The 22021-nt window shown below is 47.8% G+C and overlaps 1 long non-coding RNA gene across 1 annotated transcript in view; it reads right to left on the bottom strand.

Annotated features, from left to right (window-relative positions):
* The window catches only part of LOC127689263 (uncharacterized), a 129240-nt gene that overhangs the window by 53288 nt on the left and 53931 nt on the right, over positions 1–22021 (bottom strand). The window contains exon 4 of the long non-coding RNA XR_007978870.1: positions 11722–11866. This is a non-coding gene — a long non-coding RNA (uncharacterized LOC127689263). The remainder of the gene's footprint in view (positions 1–11721; positions 11867–22021) is intronic.

Raw genomic sequence — 22021 nt, 5'->3', positions numbered from 1 at the left:
TCCCAGAGGATCCCTAGCATGCACATCAGGTAGCTCCTAACTTCTGAAACTCCAGCTCTAGGAGGGTCTGGTGCCTGCACTCACGAGTGCATTCCCACACAGAAACACACATGTAAGTGATAAAAAACATTTTTTAAAATAAATGAAACGGAGCTAATATTAGTATCTCTTTAGCAATGTATGGGATATAAGCAGTCTGGAGTCTGAGCTTAGAGAAGGAAAAGCCAACCCCAGGGTATGTGGTGAGCCTTGATACCAACGTAAAATAAATAGCACCTACCTATGAGATCTACCGTGGGCATGTGTGTGATTGGTGTGGATGAAGCACTAGGCACAGGCAGTTAAGGTGGTAAGAAGTGGAGTCAGGACTCAGAAAAGGCTGCTGTTCTTAACTCCTGTAGAATCTGAGCCCCAGCTGTCAAGAATCCAGCCTCCTGTGAAGTGTGATGAAAAGAGAGAGCCTGTTAGAATGAGACACAGGGCTCCCTGTGTCCCTCAGTAAGAGCCAGGAGGACTCTCAGGGGCTGTCTTTCCTCTTCTCTCAAGCCAAACTCCTTTCCCAACTCCCGCACGGTGACTCTCTGTCCTGCAGCCCCAAAACCCTTCTCTAAAGAATGGGGGTGGCAAGTCAACCTGAGATCAAATGCATCACCATTTAAAACAACATTTAGAAGGCACATTGAAAAGACATTTCAAACCTTACCCAGAGGTTCCATAGCTTTCTTTGAAAACACTGGGTTCTCACAAGCCAGGTCAGCATCTGGGTAATTGCCGTAAACAAAGTACCTTGTACAGTCACGAGCCTCTCAAAAGGGAAGCAAAACAAAGAGATAGAACAAGTCTCTTGAAGCTTCTCAAAGATGCAACTCATCGTGGTCCTCCCAATCTGACAGCACCTGGAACACCCCGAGATAAAGCAATGTCCTGACAGTGGCCAAGATGAGAGACGACTGCCCCTTCACACACCCCAGACTCCAGGAATGAACATTTTCCTCCCATCCTGAGCAAGATCATTATCTGCCGAAGGCTTGAGAACCATGATAACATATCTCATCTTGCAAAGCACATTAAGGCTAGTGCATGGCAGTGGAACATATCTAAAACCATAGGGTAATATAATAAAATCAATAGGGATTATTAGGAGCAAAGTGTTATATCTGAGGCAATAAAGCTTTGGAAATCCAAGAAAACAATGTTCTTGTAAAGTTGTAACAAATGTCTGCGATTTAATCACTAAGCAAATAACATGGCATTTCTATGAGTTTTAGACTTTCACGGTATAAAAACAGGCACATTAGGGATTCATCCAAGATGTTTCCCACGAAGACTCTATCTCAGAGTAGCATCATTTTGACAATTTGTGCTTTTAAATAATCGTGTATTATTTTCTTCATAGATCTAATTTTTAAGCCTCTGGCATGCTTTTAAGATATCGTTTACTATTAGTCTATCACAAAAGTCTCAAGCCTTTGAGCAGATGAAACTATTTTTCAGAACTTTCTTCTAACTTCAGAGAAAAGGCAAAGACGTGGGAATTCCTAGAGGAACTTGATTTTCTTAGCTGTTTTTCCCTTCTGCTGGATACTAATTGCAAGGCATCCAAATGCCGGTTTAGAACATAGGAAGCCATTTTGCTTGAAGTTCTCATCACCTATTTAAATAACCCAAATCAAAAGGGGCTCTCTGCACCCCCCCACTCAGAGCTGTTCTGAATAGTCAAATGAAGATTAAACTCTTGATTTAAGTAGCTACATCTTAGCAGTAATTAACACGTACATCAAATACTTTCTTCCCTTTGATATGATATGGTACTAGAATTTAAACCCTGATGAAGGTGCCAAAATTAACTGCAATGGGAAATGAATAATAATTCTTTTTCAGATGACTTTGCCCTTTGCATTAGCTATGTTCAAGGTCTTTACCAGGTTCTGTCCCTACTCATAGGAAGTTTGCAGGTCAGTTCCAGAAGCCATCAGTCCAAAAAGGAAAGGAAAAGCAAAATCAGCTCCCCACCCCCTGCTTTGCAGCCATTTCTCAATATGGTCTCTCCCTCTAAGCTGGGGCAGCCTCCCTTACCAGTTCCTGTCTAAGAAGAAAACATAGGTTGCTGTCTTTGGGTTTGGATGATTTATAAGAAGCTAAAGAAGGAATTTTAAGTGAACTATGATTCGTGAAAAGAAGATAAAGCTATCTGTAAAGGCATTTGAAGCAGCAGGAAGAGGATGAATTGGAATGAGAGTGGGATTCATTGGTAGCTTCTATTTTAAAACCCCTTGATTTAACTTTCTGTCCCAAGAGTCCACAAGGAGAAGAGCTTACTGAAGACATTAATGGAAGAGTGTGGGGTTTGTCAAGTGCCCGTGAACCCAGAAGCCCCAGGTTAAGAGCATCTGTTCTATAAAGATTTGGTCTACTATTCTTCATTAATGAGCAAACTTGGAATTAACCGTCCTTGAGAATCCTGAGTTGATCAAAACCGTATTTAAAATCTGTACATGAAACTTGCTCACGTATTCTCAACATGAGGCTTAGTCAGGAGGGTTATGGGTTTTAGGCCAACCTAGACATTATAAGGAGAACAAAGCCAGTCTGTCTCAAAAGCATTTAACGCTAGGTGCTACATTTTACTAAGAATGGAACAAACTAGACCAGGCAATTAAGATGGTGAGCTAGATATCCAAGGGCCTGCTGAAACACCAATAGCTCTTGAGGAAGAATTCCATGGAAATGTCACAGAAATAAGTTTCTGTGGTTTATCTTGGCATGGTTTGGTTTGGCTTTTGGTGCAGAGGTCATTACAAGAATTAGATTTGATCAATCTGAAGAGACAGAGACAAATAGGAGACAGAACAATCTGGCCAATACTTTAAATTAGTCCAACCTTTATACCACATCACGTTAAAGATTTTAGTCACACTATGTCACTTCCTCACTAAAGCCCATCTGATGGCACCCTGCCACTTAAGAACAAACCCAACCCTCCCCCACCCCCACCCTCAGCTCCCCACAATGGTAGGTGGGTTCTCTTCCATCTGTCTCCTGCCTCCCTCCCCACACTCCTACCTCTCCTCCACCCTTTCCTAGCTGATGGTTCTGCTGTCCAACGACCATGCCAAACTGAGACCTCCTCTCAAAGCTTGGACAGATCGTCTTTATTCTGCATCAATTCTTCCCCACTGCTAGAGCTTCTGTCCTTTTTATTCTACAGGATTCTGCTCAGCTGACAGCTCTCTAGAAGGATCCTCCCTGACCTATGGTCCAAGCACTCCCTATGGCCAGGCGTGCTCTGCCGTCAGCTCCTTATCTCTAGTGCCGTTAACTCTGGTTTATTTGTTGTTATATTTTCCTCTTACTTATTCCTCCCACTAGAGATCAAGATCCAGGAGAGCCAAGCTATGGTGTGACTCACCAGTTCTAGAGCAGTGCCTAATACATAGTAGACACTTGTCAAATATTCTGTAGATGGACAAATAAAGGAGCAACAAGAAGAACTGGGCCTTCATATCCTAACCAATGACTTCTACCAGTAGGTGTGGCTTCATCAAATCTAAGTTCTTATCAGTGATGCTCTGGAAGGCTCTTTGGATTAACTAGGTAAGGTAAGCTAAACAGTAGCTTTCCTATTTGCATACCCATAACTGTCACAGAGTGGAAATATCACCAGCTCTATGTTGTTTGAGTTTATACCCCAAGGTATCATATATGGTAGTTTGGTCCACTGTGAATACTATTGAGAGGTGATTGTAGTGAGAATTTTGGTTTTCTTTTAAAAAAAAAAAAACACAGAAATACAATGAGAATATAGTTTTATTTTGATCCTAGGTGTAGAACATGGGGCTGCTTCTGACTGTCCACAGTAGAGAACTGTGATTTGCCTTATGCTCTAGCAGGGACATGATTTTGCCAGTTGCATATAGGTTCTGCAATTGTGTGATGTTTGGAACTCTGGAAACTTTTCAGAGTGTATATAAATGTGACCCTGAGAGGTGGTGTGGGTTGTTGGCTGTTGGTTGGTTACTGTTGGCTGCTGTTTGTTAAGTAGTCATGTGCAAAGAAGAAAGAAGAAATCAGATATCCTGATAATGGAGATCAAACTTGCCCCAAGAACTTGAAGGCCCCTAATCATCAGGAAGTAGTCTAAAAATAACAGTGCTCCCTTTCCAAGCCCTTACTTTATTGAAGGATCTCTTTCCTTTCTACTCTATGCTTTTTTTTCCTCTCCTATCTAGTGTTAGGATATTAAAAGGGTGGAAGGGGATAGAGAAGGGTGGAAGATAAAAGAGCCAACAAAGTATTCGAGTCCAGCCTCAGGTGGTAGAACCTTTAAGAGGAAAAGTAGAGTGGAAGAACTTTAGATCATTGAGGGTCCTGCTTCTGGACGGGGTTAGTGCATGCTATGTTTTGGATGTGAGGTCCCCTTCCTGAAGGCTTATGTGTTTTATTTAGGCTTAATCCACAACTGAGATGAGATTGGCCTCTTACGGCACTAGCTTCTTCAAGCAGGTTCATTCATTGATAAGTTCAGAATGGAAGGGACTCTTAGGAGCTGAAGACTTCTTCCATGAAATAGGCCGCTGGGGGTGACTTTGAAGGTCATAACTTGTCCTCCCTTCCTGGCCGCCATCTCTGTTCTGTCACCTGCACCCACCATTATGATGCACCCAACTCACTATCATCCAGGAGTCATGGAACCATGTGACCATGGAATCTTCTATCCTTCAAATTAGTTTTTCATAAGTATTTGGTCACCAAAATGAAAACCTAACAGAGCATAGCTCTCATGGAATCCTAGGGTGGTTCTTGACAGAGTTGGCTGTTTGTAAGAGTAGCCTTGGTCCCTGACTGCTCTCTAGTTTCCTGTCCTACACTATAATCTCACAGCTATACAAGTTCCATCCATGATCCTATTCACTACAGGTCCTCACCAGAGCTCATAGGACTGCCTGATCTTGGATTGGATTTTTCAACCTCTAAAATATAAAGTCCCTTTGCTTCAAAAAGCTATCAGCTTACTGGTGTTGTTTTATAATAATAAAAATATGCTAATATATCCCTTTGGAGTCAGACAAAGGCAGGTTCAAATCTTAGGCTCACTGGTTGTTTATGGTGAGTCTCTAGAGAAGTCAGCTAAGCAGTCCAAGTCCAAGGTTCCATGACTGAAGTGTAACACTATGTCAAGCACCTAGGAAGGAGTCAACACAGGCTCTTCTTTAGGCTTCCGTAACTTGTTCCACAGCCTACCACATGGGATAAGTAGTCTGATTTGCTAGCAATGCTCACACAAGGAAACCATTTAGAGGGCATCTTTTATTTTCCTGAGAAAACGACATGCCTCTTTAAATTCTTTTTGAAAGTAGATCAGTGTAAGTTTTAAAAATCACAAATTAAAATGGATATCCAGTCTTGAACTTTTCTTTATTTTTTCAAACTTCAGTTCACCGAAGCCCTAGACACAGTTGCAAACTCCACAGAGAACCCACTGGACCTCTCTGTACTATCTCTCCCTGAGGAAAGGGGATGCTTTCCTATGATCTACCATTTACTTTTAGGGGTGTGGCAATCTCCCAAACCCATGTTTGTCTGGCAGAAAAAACACTTTTGCAGCTCTGACAAGCTCAGCTCTTCTGCTCTGGGGGTTGGGGGGAGCTTATCAGGCCAGCAGGTCTACCAGGAGTCATAGCCCCCCTGCAGAAGCAGTGAGGCCACAAAGCTGGGTGCCTATGAAAACACTCTTAGGTCCTCGACACCCTCAGCATGCCCGCATGAGAGATGAGAGAGGAGGAGATAGCATAACGGTGAAATCTAAGTTTTTCAAGGCACAACTAGGTAAGACACACTCACTTTAATTTCTCAACTTAATCCCTGAATGTTCCCACAAGCCTCAGTTTCTTCACCTGTGAAAAAGAAATGCAATCACCAATACCTACATCATAGGCTTGCTATGAGCTGCACGTGGGATGGCAGACACCAATTCAAAGGCATGAGTCTCAAATGCCAATGTCTTCTTTGAACTAAAAACACCCTCCTGCCACACCCACCCTCGACCCCTCCAGGAACAAGGTGCCAGAAACACCTGTAAGGCTAATCTGCACACAGGAGGACCATCGCTGCTTCTAACTCTATTGAATCTTCCTGGACAAGCCTTCCTGTGACTCAGAAAGAGCACCATGACCTTCAACAGCCTGCCCCATTCTAAGGGCATCACTCTTCCCTCCAGCATCACCCATCCCCCCCTCTGTACTGACTCTCTTTGTTCCATTCTAGTCTTTCTCCATCCATTCTCCCGGACCTCCATTTTCACAGTCCTCCTTGCGGCTGTCCACTAATTGGCAATGCCATCTCAGTAATATCCCTGCCCTGCCTTTAGCTACGCCATCACTTTGATGAAAGATTTTCTGGGAGCAATTGCTCCCACCCCTCTATTGAGTACTCTGGGCTATGCAGTAATGCGATCACAGTGTATGTGTGCAAGGAAAGGAAATGCTGACACCATGCTTCATGGGTGGAACGGTAACACAGCAATGCCCCCTACACCCATGATTTCTTGCTCCATCCTGTCCAGTTGCCAAAGGCATATCGTGAAGAAAATCTACTCCCCAGATACAAAGACAAGAAGGTCACCTAGAGATGACCAGGAGACTGAGGCCCACTTGCTTGCACACAAGTCTCTCCAACCTTACCTGGTAAGACATTGCCTAGCTTATCCCTGGCTTGCTGAAGGATCATGCATGGCACATTAATAAATCCACCAGTACCCAGGCACATTCACCCATCCCCCAGAAATTCTGGCTTCTTTGTCCTAAGGGCCTCGGCATTCAGTATATTTTTTAAATTTGTTTTTGTTAAGAATTTCATACACAAGTACTGTATTTATACCATTTCCACCCTCCCTCTCGTTCCTCCAACTCCTCCCATGTCTCTTCCCCTCCCTTTCAAACTCATGACCTCTTATTCTTTAGTCATTACTGGTACATGCCTATATGTGTGCATGTACATACATACGACCTGTTGCTGAGTCCATTTCATGTTGCTCATAGTGTACCTGTTTAGAGGTGACCACATGGGATTGCATGGCCTCTCAGGGACTCATCCCTGAAGGAGATTGGTTCTCTCAAAAGCCCTTCGTTGCTGGCAGCTCTTCATCTAAAATGGGACCTGGTGAGATCTCTTCCATCCACGCTGACTTGGTATACTTTTTGAAGCTCTCTGGAGAATTCTAACGCACAGCCAGGACTAAACCTCATCTATTCTCACTTCACATTTCCTCTGGGCTTGAGGAAACAGTCCACAGAGTGTCAGCGATTCGTCCAGGGTCACACAATTTCTTGGAAGCAAGAAAAGACCAGTTTTCCTAGCTTCTGACTTCCAATCTAGGATCTTTTTAAAAAATATTTATTTATTTGTTATATATAATTGTAATTATATATATTATAGCTTATATATGAATGCTCTGCATTCAGACACCCTGGAAGAGGGAATGCATTACAGATGGTTGTGAGCTACTATGTGAGTGCTGGGAATTGAACTCAGGACCTTGGGAAGCGAAGTCGCTGCTCTTAACCACTAAGCCATCTCTCCATTCCCCAATCTAGGATATTTTGCACTAAGCTTTCTGGAAATTAACATCTTGACTTTGAACTAGGGTCTAAAGTGTGTGCCACTGGTTGTAATAAGGAAAGATAATAGAGTTAATTCCTCCAGCCCCTAAAACCCACCACAGTGAATTAATTCTGTATGTGTGTGTGAGTGTGTGTGTGTGTGTGTGTGTGTGTGTGTGTGTGTGTACGCGTGCAGGGCTTGAACCAAGAGCTTCCTGCATTCTACACACATCTGCCTCTCAGCTACGCCCCAGCCCTACCTTCTCCCTTGCTGAGTCTTCTCTGCTTCCCGCTCCACAGCCCTGGACCCTGTCTTTAAATGCAGTGTCAAAATGCCAGCCACAAAGGGAGACCTCTATTCAGTTTTCAGCCAAAAGAATTACACAGAAAAGAACCTCATCGTAAATCAAGAGCCAAAAGCAATTCTTAAAACCGAATTAAGGCCCTGAGCATTCAGCAAGGCCTCTTTAGAAATCGAGTCGTCAGGTTCACTCCCCTGCTGGAGAAAGACTATAGAGTCGGGAGGTGGGGGAGCAACAATATTAAAATTCCAGAAATGTAATCTGAAATAAATAAGTGATATTTTTCTGGCCAAGGTAATGCAGGGGTTTTAGTTCCCAATATGATGGAGCTACTTTACATTTTAATAAATGCACATTGAGAAAATAATATTATTGCTCTGATATTGGGAGATTATTTGTGAACATAAAATATTAGGACTTGTCAGGAAGGCATTTATTTTCTTTTCCCTTCCTTCTCTGCTGCACTATTCTCTCACCTAATAGAAGATGATTGCAAAAATAATTATATCAAACTGTGGCCAACACATACAAAATAAATGGGGGAAAAAATGAAGGTTATCTGGCGTTGGATGGGAAACATGAGAAAGGGGGAGCGCGTGGAAGCAGGGGAGGTAATTGTGCATCAATCAGATGATTACAGAGTGGGTGGGAAAATTAAGGTGACTGATTGGCTGCTAGGTGTTCTGATCCCAGATGGAAATCAGGACATGGATCGGAACTCGTTAGCCAAATTATCCACTTCCTATACTCATGTGGAAAAGCCAAACATGTAGATGAAGGTTTGTGCTTTAGAAAATAGTCTAACCATACACTGTGTGTGTGTGTGTGTGTGTGTGTGTGTGTGTGTGTGTGTGTGTGCACATGCACGCTTGAGTCACAGAAGCCATAGCCAATTTGGCGATGCTTGAACTTCCAAAATGAAGCATTATCTGCAATGGCATTCCGTCATTTTTAATGTGCTTCTGAAGAAGTTTGTATCATAAATAAATAAACACAGAAGGTAAGACAACCTCCCAACTAACACACTCATTCGTTTAAAAAATAAAACAAAAATCTAACCTGTAGGTGCCAGTCTCTAATCACAGATATTTAGGAGGCTGGCACGGGATTGCCATGAGTTTGAAACCAGCTTGGAGTGATTGGAGGCAAGACTTTATCCTCTAAAACTTATCTTCAGTAGCTTCCAAGTTCCAGACAGTTGTTAGCACAGCAAAAAGTATAAGACAGAAGATGAACGCATAAACGTGCTCACTCTGATCCTGACGGATCGAGCACTCATTAAATGCCGGGGTTGCTCAAGCTACTTTGTGGACACATAGACATGCTCCTCCCTCCCTTGGAACCCCTATGCTGGTTGGAAGAGAGAGATTGATCAGCACACAGACCAAAACTATGTCAGTCTAGCAGTAACCAGCACAGTGGAGAAAAAGGCCGGGTGAGGTGAGCATTATGCTCTAAGTGTGACCGGAAAGAAAAGAATTAGCATTGAAGGCTCTGTCCCAGCAGGTGGCGCCATTGAGAGACGACTGAACTGTGTGGGCATTAACTCGCTCTATGGATGCATCACTCTGTTCACAGCGGAAATGGCTACTGGCCGGTAAGGCCTGGGTGGCGGAAGTAGATCCGTGAGCGTGTACCCTGGAGGCTCTGTTTTATCCCCATATGTGCTTTCTCTTTCTTTCTCCTCCCATTCCTACTCCTGTGCTCTCTTGCTCGGCTCCCTGGCTGCCAAAAGGCGAGCTGTTCTGCTCTTACCTGTGTCCCTGATTTACATTTCCCCCGTCAAGGTCCACAGCAAGCAATCATAGCTGACAGCTCTGAAACCGGGAACCAAAAACAAATCTCTCTCCCTTTTCAGTTGTTCCCAATATCTTGTCACGGCAACAGTTGACTAACATAACAGGAATTGGAAGTGTGCACAAGGCCTGCCAGAGCCAGAGTCAGGAGACATCCTTGAAGATCAGGCTCTGAGGAAGAACCACAGTGGAACAGCGAGTGGTCTGAAGGCAGGCGCAGAGCAGAGCAGCACACTGTTGGCAGCCGAAGCCGAGGAGCCAAACTCAGACATAACCTTGGCTAGGTTAGATCTAAGACAGCAGATGAGAGGGAGGCAGCCCTGGTGATCAGGGAGTGCGTAGGAGGCCACTGTGCTCTCGGCAGCTAGAAGAAAGGGCCGAGGCGAAGTATCACAGATGGTCGAGAGACCTCCGTAGGTCTAGCTTCCTCCTGTCATAGAGATGTATGTCCAAAAGTCACAACTTCCAAAGCTGCTCCCCCAGTCACATGGCTAAGGCTGCAGCATCTGGAATCGTGTTCTTGGCTTTCCGAGAAAACAGCTTTGCCCATACCTATCCAGGTCTGGGAGACCACTGAGGTCAGTTCCAATGACCAATGCTCTGAGGGAGGTGGTAAGCCTTCCAAGGGACCCAGGAAAAGATGCACCCCGGCAGGACCCACCCTCCCATGTCCTACCTGCAGTCCTGGCCCCCAAGAACAAGGGAATGGCCCCTTTGGACTTCCATCATTGGCTCCCCCAGACCTTTGGTCATAGTACCAGGTCATGTGTTTGCCAAGTGGTCTACAAACCATAGCTCCTCTTTAGATTAAGTGAGTACAACATTGGTCATTATCCCTTCCTTATTGTCACAAGGTGACGGGCAGGCCAGGTTGGCCAGTCATTCCTGAGCCTCATTGCTTTGGGAACTGTTCACCAAACTATTCTTGCAAATGGGACATCGAAATGACTCCAACCTCTGGGCACCATCCCCGGGCTCTTTTGAAGCAGGAGACAATGTGCCTGATGAGTAGGAGCACAGGCTTTGTAAGTGGGTCAGACTCGTCCTTGCAACTGAACACGCGTGTAACACTGGCCAGTTTACCTAATTTGGCCAAATCCGTTCCTTCATTAATAAGCTGAAAATTACCACAATACCTTTCAACAACATTGCTGTTCTGCATTCATGAAGCGATGTTTATAAATTTTTTTATTGTATTGTCTGTTATACAGTAAACGGACAGTTGATGTTGCCAGCTATTACTGCTCACAACAGAGAAACTGGCACAGGAAGAGTGGGAACCAGGTGTGTGTCCCTTTCAGCCCTAGCTGCATGTTCCATCACCCTGGACCTGCCGCCTCAAAGCAGCTCCTCCGACCAATTCAATCTGCCTTTCTGGTCAGGAATTAGGGGTCAGAGTTTTTGAAGCGCTTTCAGATAATTCCAACCGGCAGCCAAGGCTGACAGTCACCAGGACAGGACCCACTACCCCAGTCCTCTCCAGGCCCACTGGGGCTCAGGTTTCTACAGGAGAGCATACCTCAGAGGTTCCCAGAAAGGAGCTTCGTGCCAAGCTGTGGCCAAAGGGCTCTAGCAGGCCAGAGCATGGCAAGCATTGCGCCAGTAGGTTTTGTCCTCCGCCTTTCCTTCCTTCCCGCTTGCTAAATACTGTTAGTGAGTAGCCACCGCGGCCTATTTCCTTATTTGGTCACTTCCGGGTCCTGAGACTGACTACCAGCCCTAATTAACATGCCCAATTAAAATTAAACATCCCATCCTAGCTCTGGGGTTTCTTCTTGTCCCTTTATCAACTACCATTTGCCTATCAGCCACATCTGCCTTCTCTTTCTCCAGAGACACTTTTGTCCCCTTCTCCCTTGCCATTTTTTTCTCTTCTCCCACATCCTCCATCTCCAGTCTTTGTCTCTTATTCCCTGTCCTTTGTCTCTCTGGGTCAAATAAACCTCCTTTTACTGAGAACGTGGTCTTGGCATATCCTGTTAGATTGTCCTTTTCTACATTCGGACATATTTGCGCATTACTCACCTATGCAGTGATCCCTGACACTTGCCTTTCACGAAGTCCTTCCTGTTGACATCTCTTCAGTCACCTCAGGCAGGTTGAGGGGGAAAGGCTCACACACGTCTCCAGGCAGGAGTAGCTCTGCTCCACTGCCCATGCTCAGGATACTCTAAAAGAAATCGTACGCAATAAGTACTACATAATGTCTAACCAGTTCAGCCACCAGCCCCAGGAGAAGACACCCGTCAGTTCTCCTGACCAGAGGGCAAGCTGCCCAGGGCCACGAGGGTGTAGCTCTTGATTCTACCTGTTCATCAGAAGCTGCCCCTCCCTGGTCCCATGGCTTCTTGGCATTTGGACCTCAGCAGATAGGACACTCTTCCAAGTCCGTAGACAGTCAGCTAGGGCTTCTCAGCTAAAACCAATCTGTGTAGCATTCAAGTTGGCCATCGGGTTAGCTCTCCCCTCCCCCACGCCACCATCCCCCCTCCCCCCCCCCCCATGGTGCAAACTGCCCTCCAGTTCTCTTCCCTAACAAATACCCCTCCGGTGCAACTGCCTCAGCTACCAACTCACAGTGGTGACTCATTTATTTAATAGGATGCAGAGCTGCCTCTGAACTGCCTGCCTCCACCATAGGGGCTCTCTGAGCCCTGCAACAGCTTGCCCTCCAGGTTAGGTCACTCATCCCATGCCAGGAGCCCCAGATCCGAGGCACCAAGAAATACAAGCTGGAGCTGGTTAGTAGGAGGCAAGTGGACCCAGCGCTTTGCTTCTAACTGCCCCTCCTCCCTCATTCCTGTACTGGGCATGTAGGTGTCTTCTTGCAGTAGAGCCAGGTGTCTGGATTAGCGCCCCATGCCTTCAGAGCTCAGAAGCAAGGAGCTTTGTGAGGGAGGAAGCCATTTAGGGAGGAGCAGATCATAGTTTTACCAACCTGGGAAGACACACTAGTGGAATGCCAGACAGGCACCTCCCAGGGACAGAGGAAGGGCACCAGAGGCTAAATGTAGCGGAAAAGCAAGGTTAGTGAATTTAATGAGGTGATCTTAGGCAGCTTAATTCCTGAGATAGCCTGGGGCTAGAGGAGGAGAGAGGCTCAGGAAGTCTGGGAGGTAGGCGTCCACTAATTAGATCTCACAAAGTCTTTGTGGTCCTTTTTTTTTTTTTTTTTTTTTTTTTTTTTTTTTTTTTTTTTTAAGTCTTGTTTGCACCGGCTGCCAGGTGGGTGGGAGGTTTTTTGTAGGGGTTTCTCTAATCTCTCCTTTTTGCTATCCTGCCTTTCTCCCCTGTCTGTCCTGAAAGAGACTCTCCACTGTCCCTACTCACTCCTGCCACATTTTGACAATTGGTACACGAACCAAGCTAGCACACCCACACTTCTGGGTTGATGAAACACAGAGCTGCGAACGTCATCAGAGACAGCTCACAGGAGTTCTGCACGCCCCTGGACTCTTCTAAGACTGAGCAGCCGCCATATTGCTCAGATAGCCCACCCCCTTTTCCCCTTCCAGACTGCCTCCCCACCCCACCCCCACCCTCGGCCTTAATGATCAGAGTGCCTTGCTGCACCTACAGGCTATAAGCTCTCTCTCACTCAGTGGCCGTGATTCTCCTCTTACCTTGCTAAACTAAACCCAAAGCGAAGACGCAAAGCTCCCCGGAGGAGAGCGAGCCATGAGCAAGTCAGGAAGGCCTCAGTTTCTCCACCTGTAAAGTGGCTGGCAGAAGAGACCATGGCTGGAAGGATGCAGAATTGGAGCTTTGCTTGACCTTGCCAGGACGGCTGTGGGTGTCATGTCTGAGGGCGGTAAAAGACACCGAACACCTTACATAATTAAAAGCAGCCAGCACTTAAGACCGGCAATAGGACATCTTTGAACCTGGATGCAGGAGCTGCACGGCTGCTCCCAGGGGACAACCCACCTGTGGAGAGCCTGCTCCCCCAAGTGGAAGGAGGCTGCTATGGCCAGCTAGAGTCCTGCGCCCCGCATCCAGGCGTGCCTGCCCTCCCTCTCCCAGCTGGCACACAGAAAACAGACCCCGCCCAGTCAGGCATGATGGTTCTGTTCAAAACCATCTACAGTTTTGCATTAGGGCAAAATCTATACGTGGCCACTCGGTTTCCTCTTCTGGAAAAGAGACAACAGCTAATCTCAGCTCGGCTGTTCTGTCACTGAGGGTAGCTCGTGGAGTGGGCCACCCGACTCATCCTCACGGCTGAGCCCCAAACAGCCCTTGGCCTCCTGGAAGGTTCTGGCCACTCGGCAGCCTCCAGGTAAGCCCAACTGCTGGAAAGACTCTCCCCTCGGTAGGGAATAAGAAATAATTGTTTAACGGGGCAAGAGAGAGAGGATCTTATTGTAAGTACCAGGCTGCGCGGTGGTCCAGCTCCAAAGAGGCTAGATTCACCTGGTCACCTCCCCCACACCCAGGGCATCCCCGCCCTTAGACACGCCTTCCTGTCTTTGATCGGCCTGCACTTTTAGCAAAGAAATTGCAACAGGGTTGGGGGAAAGAAGATGGAGAAAGCAAGTGTGTTGTTTACATTAGTTTAAATTTTAATGTCCCTATGGAGTTCCAGGGAAAGGGTCCCAGGATGACAAACACGCTCTGAGTCTCCTCCCTCCTCACTGCCTCCTGTGAGCCGGGAACCTGGACTGGCTCTCTCCATCCTCCCTCTGAGGTCACCTTGCCTTGCCTCCTGCCCTGCAGTGTGTAGGATCTCCTCCACTGCTGCCAGGCCCTACCAAGTGTGGAGCCATCTGGGATCTGGCCCAGTGACTACTCTGAGGTGACATAAGAGCCCCAGAATATCCGGGCTTCCTTTCCCCCACAGTCCTATGAAATGACCCTATGAACCGTATTAGTCCTGTGGATGGTATTAGTAATCTCTAGCATCTTCTGAGTCCTGACGACATCCTTCTGTACACCCACATGTTTAATCCAATCAACAAGCCAAGAAGATAAGTGTCATCAGTTTCCTAGAGTTTACAGATTAGGAAACTAAGGCCCAGAAGAGTTACGTTACTGCCCAGTGTCGCCCAGCATGGCTCTAAACTCAGGCAGCACAACTCCAGTGTCCATGCATGTGTACACGACACTAAGTGGTGGCTTCCGAAGACTCCTGGTCCCCTTTCTGATTTGGGTGTTTATGTGCTGAGCACTGAGCCCTGTCTGCCTTTTTCTGAATGTTCCCAGCAGCACTGTGAGGCAAACACACGCTCTCCATATTACATGGAGAAAGAAGGAAGCGGGGAGAGATAAGTTACCCAAATTCACAGAGATAGTGGTGGCCAGCTGGACCCAAAGTCAAACAGGATCTGATATCTATATGCCTTTGTGTCACGTGGCAGCTGCCTGTGTCCTGCCCAGAGACACTGAGTGTGTGCTTCCTTCTTGTGCTAAAAAATGAATAGAGGGCATCAGTGATAGTCCCTCTGCCTTGTCCCTGGTGATAGTCCCTTCTGCCTTGTCCCTGGTCTGGTCCTGAGAGGAAGGTCAATAATAGCAATCTGAGCACTCTGCTTTTAGGGAGGCTAAGTCTGTTCTTTCCACAGCACATTCTCGTTAGTGGGCCCTGCTGGCCTCTTCCCTAGCTCCAGTGTCAGGCAAAGGATGTGCAGCAGGCTCAGCGTGATGAGACATACGGCCAAGAATGGCGATGTATTTATTAAATGAAACCGACAACTTTCATTAACCCAAGTAGACATTATTAAAACACGCTAGTTGTCTCTGAGAAATGGAATGCCCAGCTCAGGCTGGGAGCAGAGTCTGCGTTGCGTGCTCTGAGATGCAGAGAGTGGGCCGAGCCTCTCTCCCAGCCTTCTGCAGCCTCTCCATCTTTTCCCAGGAACTGGACCACAGCCTGAAACACCCACATCCCACTCCGCTCCCTTTGCCCAGTGATCGCAGGCCCCTCCCTCATCATTGCTCTCTGAGCCACGAATGTGGACCCAGGCAGTCTCCAGCCAGGAGACCAGGGTCCTCTGTTATTGTACCTGTGCTTGAAGACTCAGCCACCCTGACAGACCTTGACTGTGGCATACTGAACCTGGCCAGAAACCTGGAAATAACTGACAAAAGTTAGGGTTAGCATTACAGACTGGAGATGTGGTTTGGCGGGAATCCCAGTTTTTTTTTTCAAACTACTGGAACCCACTATTAAAGAGAATTAACCATGGGGACCTCCTTGGTGGAGAAATCAGGGAGTGCAGGAGTCATGGCAAAATGGTAGAAATAAGCCAGAATTAGAAGAACTAGCTGGACTACAGCCTAAGGCCAACCCAGCCATACCCGACCTCTGACTAGGAGTCTTAGCTGAAGTGCAAGAGAGCATAACGCTGATCAAATCTGCCATTGTGCACTTTACATGATATTTTTACACATACTATCACATTAGCTCCTAATCCCCCAGCCAGCCTGCCATGATGTGCCTTTCTTCGGATGAGGAGAGGGGGCTCAGGGGCTAAACACCACAGTTAGGAAGCTGTGCTGTTTCCCTCCTGCCCTCACCATCTCTAAGACCTCTTGTTTTGTTATGATCCAAAGCCCAATGTCTACCTTAGGGCAAAGCCATTCTTTGCCACTTTGGATAAACCACCGTGGTCAGCAGAGCGCCAGGCAAAGTGCTGGATGTGGCTTGCAGCACACATCCACAAGACCACAGGCAGAATGATTGCCCTTTATTATAAAACTATAGGGCCTGATCAGCTGCTCCAATATCTGTACCATACCAAAGGCTAAGTGGGGTTCTGCGTATGCTGGGGCTCTGCAAGCCAAGCACTTGATCTGGAACCAACAGTGGTAGCTCTTATTCTAAGTAAGGAATAGAGTAGGGGATACTCAAGAGCACATGGTAGCCAGGGCTTAGGGAACAGTCTGGTTTCAGAAGCCCCAGACCTTCTGGGGTTTCTCCACGACTATGGGCTCTGACTTAGTTAGGGTTTCCACTGCTATGAACAGACACCATAACCAATGCAACTCTTACAAAAGACATTTAGTTGGGGCTGGCTTACAAGTTCAGAGGTTCAGTCCATTATCATCAAGGCAGGAAGCATGGCAGCATCCAGGCAGGCATGGGCCTGAAGGAGCTAAGAGTCCTACATCTTGTCCCAAAGGCAACCAGGAGAAGACTGTCTTCCAGGCAGCCAGGAGAAGGTCTCAAAGCCCACCTCCAGAGTGACACACTTCCTCCAACAAGGACACACCTACTCCAACAAGGCCATACCTCCTAATAGCGCCATTCCCTGGGCCAAACATACCCAAACCACCATAGGCTCTCCCCTTTGTCAGATCTGGGTGACAGCACAAAGACAGAAGGAGTGACTTAGTCACCACCTTTCTTGTTCTACCACCTTGCATCTTGCCTTTTGTAAGAGAGTGTCATAGACATTAATGGATGACTAGAAAGGAAGATGGTAGGGAGGAAGAGGATAAAAGAGGAGTGAGGGAGCCAATTAAAGGGTAAGTGGTAAGATTATTTACCCCTCCTAAAGTCAGCACTGTGAAGCTGACCTTGTCTAGAAGCTAGTCTAAGGAAGGGACATGGGTGCTGAGCATAAACAAAACCCCGGCCAGCCTTAGAGAAACATGGCGTCTCTCCCGCCTCCCTGCTCCCTCATCATCCCTGTAGCGGTCTCATCAAGCCCAGAGCTGCCAGTCTTCTGGGGCCAGGAAAGTGACAACTGGCAAAGCTGGCATGTGATGCAGCTCTCTGGCATGCCGCAGAGCCTGGACTGTCAGCACGGCCAGCTGCGTGCCATCAGTGCCCAACATGGGGCTCAGGCTCAGGCTCACAGCCCTCCCAGAGGCTCAGAGGCCCAGGACCCATCCCTTACAGTTCAGCAGTCTGTGGAGAGCTGGAGAGGCAGGGACCAGATAGGGCAGATCCCTAAGGCCGTGGCACTGGCCCTCTCCTGCTGTCCCCTTCCTGTCCTTGTCAAATCTCCCATCCTCAAATCCATTCACAATTGCCCCCAGGTCCATTCTCAGTGTCCCTTCCCTAGACTCGGAGACGACTATTCCTTAAGCCATTAGGAACTGGGAGTCCTGTCACAGGGGAGAGAGCGATTTCTCTCCACAGCTGTTGTGAAAAGATGCCAGGATGCAGTTGGAGCTGGCATGAGCCCTCACCTGCCCATCTGGGTTCAACATGAATTTATTGTTTTAATCAAACTACTAAGTGAAATGGGCCACCCGGTCTCTTCTCCCTGCCCTGGGTAACTGCACCTCAGAGTCTACAGGAGAATCTCAAATGTGCAGACACCTCCTGCAAGAGTAATCCGGATTGTCATTTGACCACGATCGGTTAAAAAAAAAAAATCAAGCAGCTGGGCACACCTGTGAGAGAGTGTTCTTAATTGAACTGTTTGAGGTGAGAAAGTCCACCCTAGATCTGGGTGAGCCACACCTTCTGGTTGCGGCCTGCATTTTCAAAACAGAAAAGAAAAGGAGAAAAGAGAACATGGAAGAAGGGAGCTTTGTGTTCCGCTTGCTTGCCCTCACTCTTGATGGCAGGGCCCCCTATCTTGCTCCTGAGACATTCCTTCACTGGTATTAGAACCGACTTCTTCCATATTCCGAAGTACACTAAAGACCAGCCCAGGCATCCAGCCTTGCGCACTGAACAACTATCTGATTCTTGGCCTTTCTGTCCAGAGGCAGCCATTGTTGGACTAGATGGACACATCCTGTAGTGCACTCTAATAAGTCCTCTCCTACTATCCAGTCTATCCGTTCTGTTCCTATGGAGAATCTTGACAATGTGCCTGCAACACGGCACGGGCCAGCACATGGACATGCATTCTCAGGACCCTCTAAGTCAGTGGTTCTCTACCACCCGGATGCTGCGACCCTTTAATGCAGTTGCCCATGTTGTGGTGACACCCCCACCCCAGCCATAAAATTATTTCATTGCTACTTCACAACTGCCATGTTGCTACTGTCGTGGATTGTAATGTGAAGGTCTGATAGGCAGGATATCTGATATGTGACCCCTGTGGGTGTTGCAACCTATCAGATAGGCACATATCTGATATGTTGAGAGCTGCATCTCTAAGTCAAAAGATGACAAATAGTGTCTTGTCCAGGTATCTATGTGTTGGCCTCTACCAATGAGCTTCTGAGACCCCTGAAGACATGACCAAGGGAGAGCGGGGGCTGCTCTCACTCCGGGCTGTCAGTCTGACCTTGACGATGGTTTTAAACTTGTCCAAAGTTGTTCTGAAATGCCCAGCCCCCCAATTTCTTGCCTGACTTCCAGCTTCCCCACACAGCACAGTAAGCTGGGGCAAATGAGCATATCCAAGTCGTGCCTTTGATGTCAAAATGAGGACCGTGAGCTTAGTGACAAAGGTCTGAAGAGATGACTGGTCTTCCATGCTTAGCACAGAATCACACCTATCCTTTCTGTGATGGGATTGGGGTCAGATGGCAAAATCAGAGGTCTCAACATTCAGGGACTCAGACTTGCTCTGGTCACTTAATAGCTGTGTGACTTCAGACGCAACACTTGACCTTTCTGGACCTTTCCCTCCTCTGTCTTGGGAAGATGGTAGTGAAGATCTAATGAGGTGTTGAGCACAGGCAGGCATGGACAAGCAGGAGGCACCTACCTAGGGCCTCTCTGGCCTCATGCAGAGTACAAGAGGCCCGGAGAGGAAGAGGAAGCTGGGTTCCTGCAGACCCTCACACCACAGGCGACACCGCCTGTCCTCAGAAGCTCTAATGGTGCTGCCCTGCCTGTGGGAGGCCCTGTGCACACCATGAGTCCCCTTCCTTGACCTAAAATTGATCAAAAGGCAAACAGCAGTGCTGCGTGGCTAACCTCCTTGTCTGGGTCCTCCTGTCAGTAAACAAGCTCGGCCATTCCATCAGCTCCAGTGCCCTGTTGATCGTGCCACAGCAAGGGTCGCGGTCCTACGGGGCCTAGTCCTGGCTTTGCCAGGAGAATCAAAGCAGCAGCCTTGGGTGACCGGGTTTCATCTCAGATCTCTTGTCTCCTGAAACCTGTGCTGTTCACTCTCATTCCCTCCTATGCACTCCTTTCCCTCCTGCCACGCTAGCTGTGGGAGAGCAAGGGGCATTCCGGAGCAGCTCTGCAGCTGAGGTAACCCCTTCTAGCACCTTTAAGATGGGGAGTGTAATTCTGCAAAAAGGCTCCGAGGAGGAGCATTGGGTGGCATGAAAAAACACCTCAGGAGTGTTTAGGAGCATGAGTGGAGAGGCATCCAGAAGCACAGACTGGTGAGGCCTCAACCAGTTACAGAGTCAGGGCCTCCTCTCTAGCTTCTCCCAGGCACCCAGGGAGAAACCAGCTGAGCAGTGAGGGAAACGCTGGCTTCTGTTTACAGCCATCTATCTCCCATAATTAGCCATTTAGGAAGAAAATAGCCTTCAAATTCAAAGGTAAATTGACTTACATTGGGATAATAACGTTTGATTGAGCACGGGAAGTTCATCTTCAGAGTATGAGAGCAAACAAATTGCTTTTCTTCCCCAGTGCTTGGAAAGAAACAAAATGAAATCGCAGGTGCTCCGGAGCCGTGTGCCAGTGCCTCCCGGCCCTCTGTGGCCCCGGGCTCCACACAGAAGCAAGGGCTTTGGCAGCCTTTCTGTTGCCGTGCCGGTCCTTTGCTGGTCCATGTTCTGAGGATCTTAAAATTATACTGCCTCACATCAGTGTGGCAATCAGTTATTATTGTCAACAAGAGCATGAAGGGGCATCAAATCCCCCCTTCCGTGGAGACTGTTCATAAATGCACCGCTTTATTGATTCTTCAATCGCAGAGCTTTGGCCCCTGCTTTAGCTTCCGGGAGCACTGGGGCACACAGAGGGATGACGCAGGGAGGAAGGATCAAGAGTTTGAGATTTTGCTCCAGCTGGGTCAGAACTCCCGGGGTGATTTCCTTGTGGAGACTGAGCCCTGTGAGGCAGGGGATCTGTAGAAGGGAGAGCAGGTAAGCAGTGGCCATTCCAGAAATGGAAACAGATCTCATGAACCAGGCAATAGAAGAGCGCTTGAGAGAGCGCCAGGCCTCACCAGCCACGCCCTTCTGGCACCTTGGATCCTGGCAAAAACCCTTGTATTTGGATTCCTGACAGAAACCTGACTGCATCACGGGAGTCCTTCTTCGGCCCTGATTACTTGTATCTCTGTGAGTCTTTGGAGTGGTGAGAGAATTCAGACTTGAGAGTCTCTGCGCATGTGCAGGGTCAGGCATGCGCACCTGCTCCCCTGTCAGCCAGCTCCCCCACCCTCTGACAAAACCCCCGAGGAAAACAGCTTAAAGGGGTAAGGGATTGTATTTTCTGATTCTTAGACATGAAGGTTTCGGTTCATGGTCACTTGGTTCCGTCTCTAGGCGTCTGTGCTAAGCGAAGAAGCATGATGTTCGGAGCCTATGGTAGAGCACAGATGTTCGCTTTCGCCGAGGTCAAGAAGCAGAGAGTGGGGGACACAGCTGGGTAGTGTGTACCTTTCAAAGGCATGATGCCCCCAGTGAGGGACTACCTCCGCCTGCCTCCCCACTGCCTGCCTGTAGACCATTTGACTATGATCTATCCATGGATTGATTCGCTGGTGGAATCAGAACCTTCACAATCCAGACACCTCCGAACAGTGCTATTCTGGGGACCAAGGCTTCAACATAGGAATCTGGCTGTCTGACAGGGAGGTGTTGTACATCCACTGAGTGGTGGCACGAGAATTTAAAGAACCAGAGTCCAGATGGGGGGGGGGGGGGAAGCACAGAAGCACATTTCTCCTCTGCTACTAAAGCCCCCAAATCCACTTATTGCAGGGTTAAAATTATAAGCTTCTGACAATTCACATTCATTATCTCCAGATTTGTGTGGGTCAGGAATCTAGATGTGGCTTAGTGGGTTCCCACTTTATCTCCTCAGGCTGCTGTGGAAGAGCTGGCTAGGGCGTGCCTGGGGCGGGGTGGCTGGCTAGGGCATGCCTGGGGCGGGGTGACTGGCTAGAGTGTGCCTGGGGCGGGGTGGCTGGCTAGGGCATGCCTGGGGCGGGGTGTGTTCCACCCCTGGTCTTGTAGCTCAGGGCTGGATTTGGTTCTGTGGATGCTGGCGGCTAGGGTGTCATCGTGGCTCACTGTATATCAGCCAGAGGCCACCCTCCATCCCTGCTACAGATGTCTCTTTTGGCTCTTCCCTGCCAATGGGAGCAGCTGAGGAAAGACCTAGAGAGGAGGGTTCCAAGACAGGTTGAAGCAACATCTGTCATTTTCACTCTGTCCTGTTAGGGAAGAAGTTACCAGGCTGGACTGACTCTTAGGAGAAAGTAGAGGCTATAGTTGGGCC

The sequence above is a fragment of the Apodemus sylvaticus genome, chromosome 7, assembly GCF_947179515.1.
Source record: "Apodemus sylvaticus chromosome 7, mApoSyl1.1, whole genome shotgun sequence".
Taxonomy (NCBI): domain Eukaryota; kingdom Metazoa; phylum Chordata; class Mammalia; order Rodentia; family Muridae; genus Apodemus; species Apodemus sylvaticus.
Note: the sequence above shows the minus strand (reverse complement) of the source record. Positions and strands in the feature narration are given on the sequence as shown.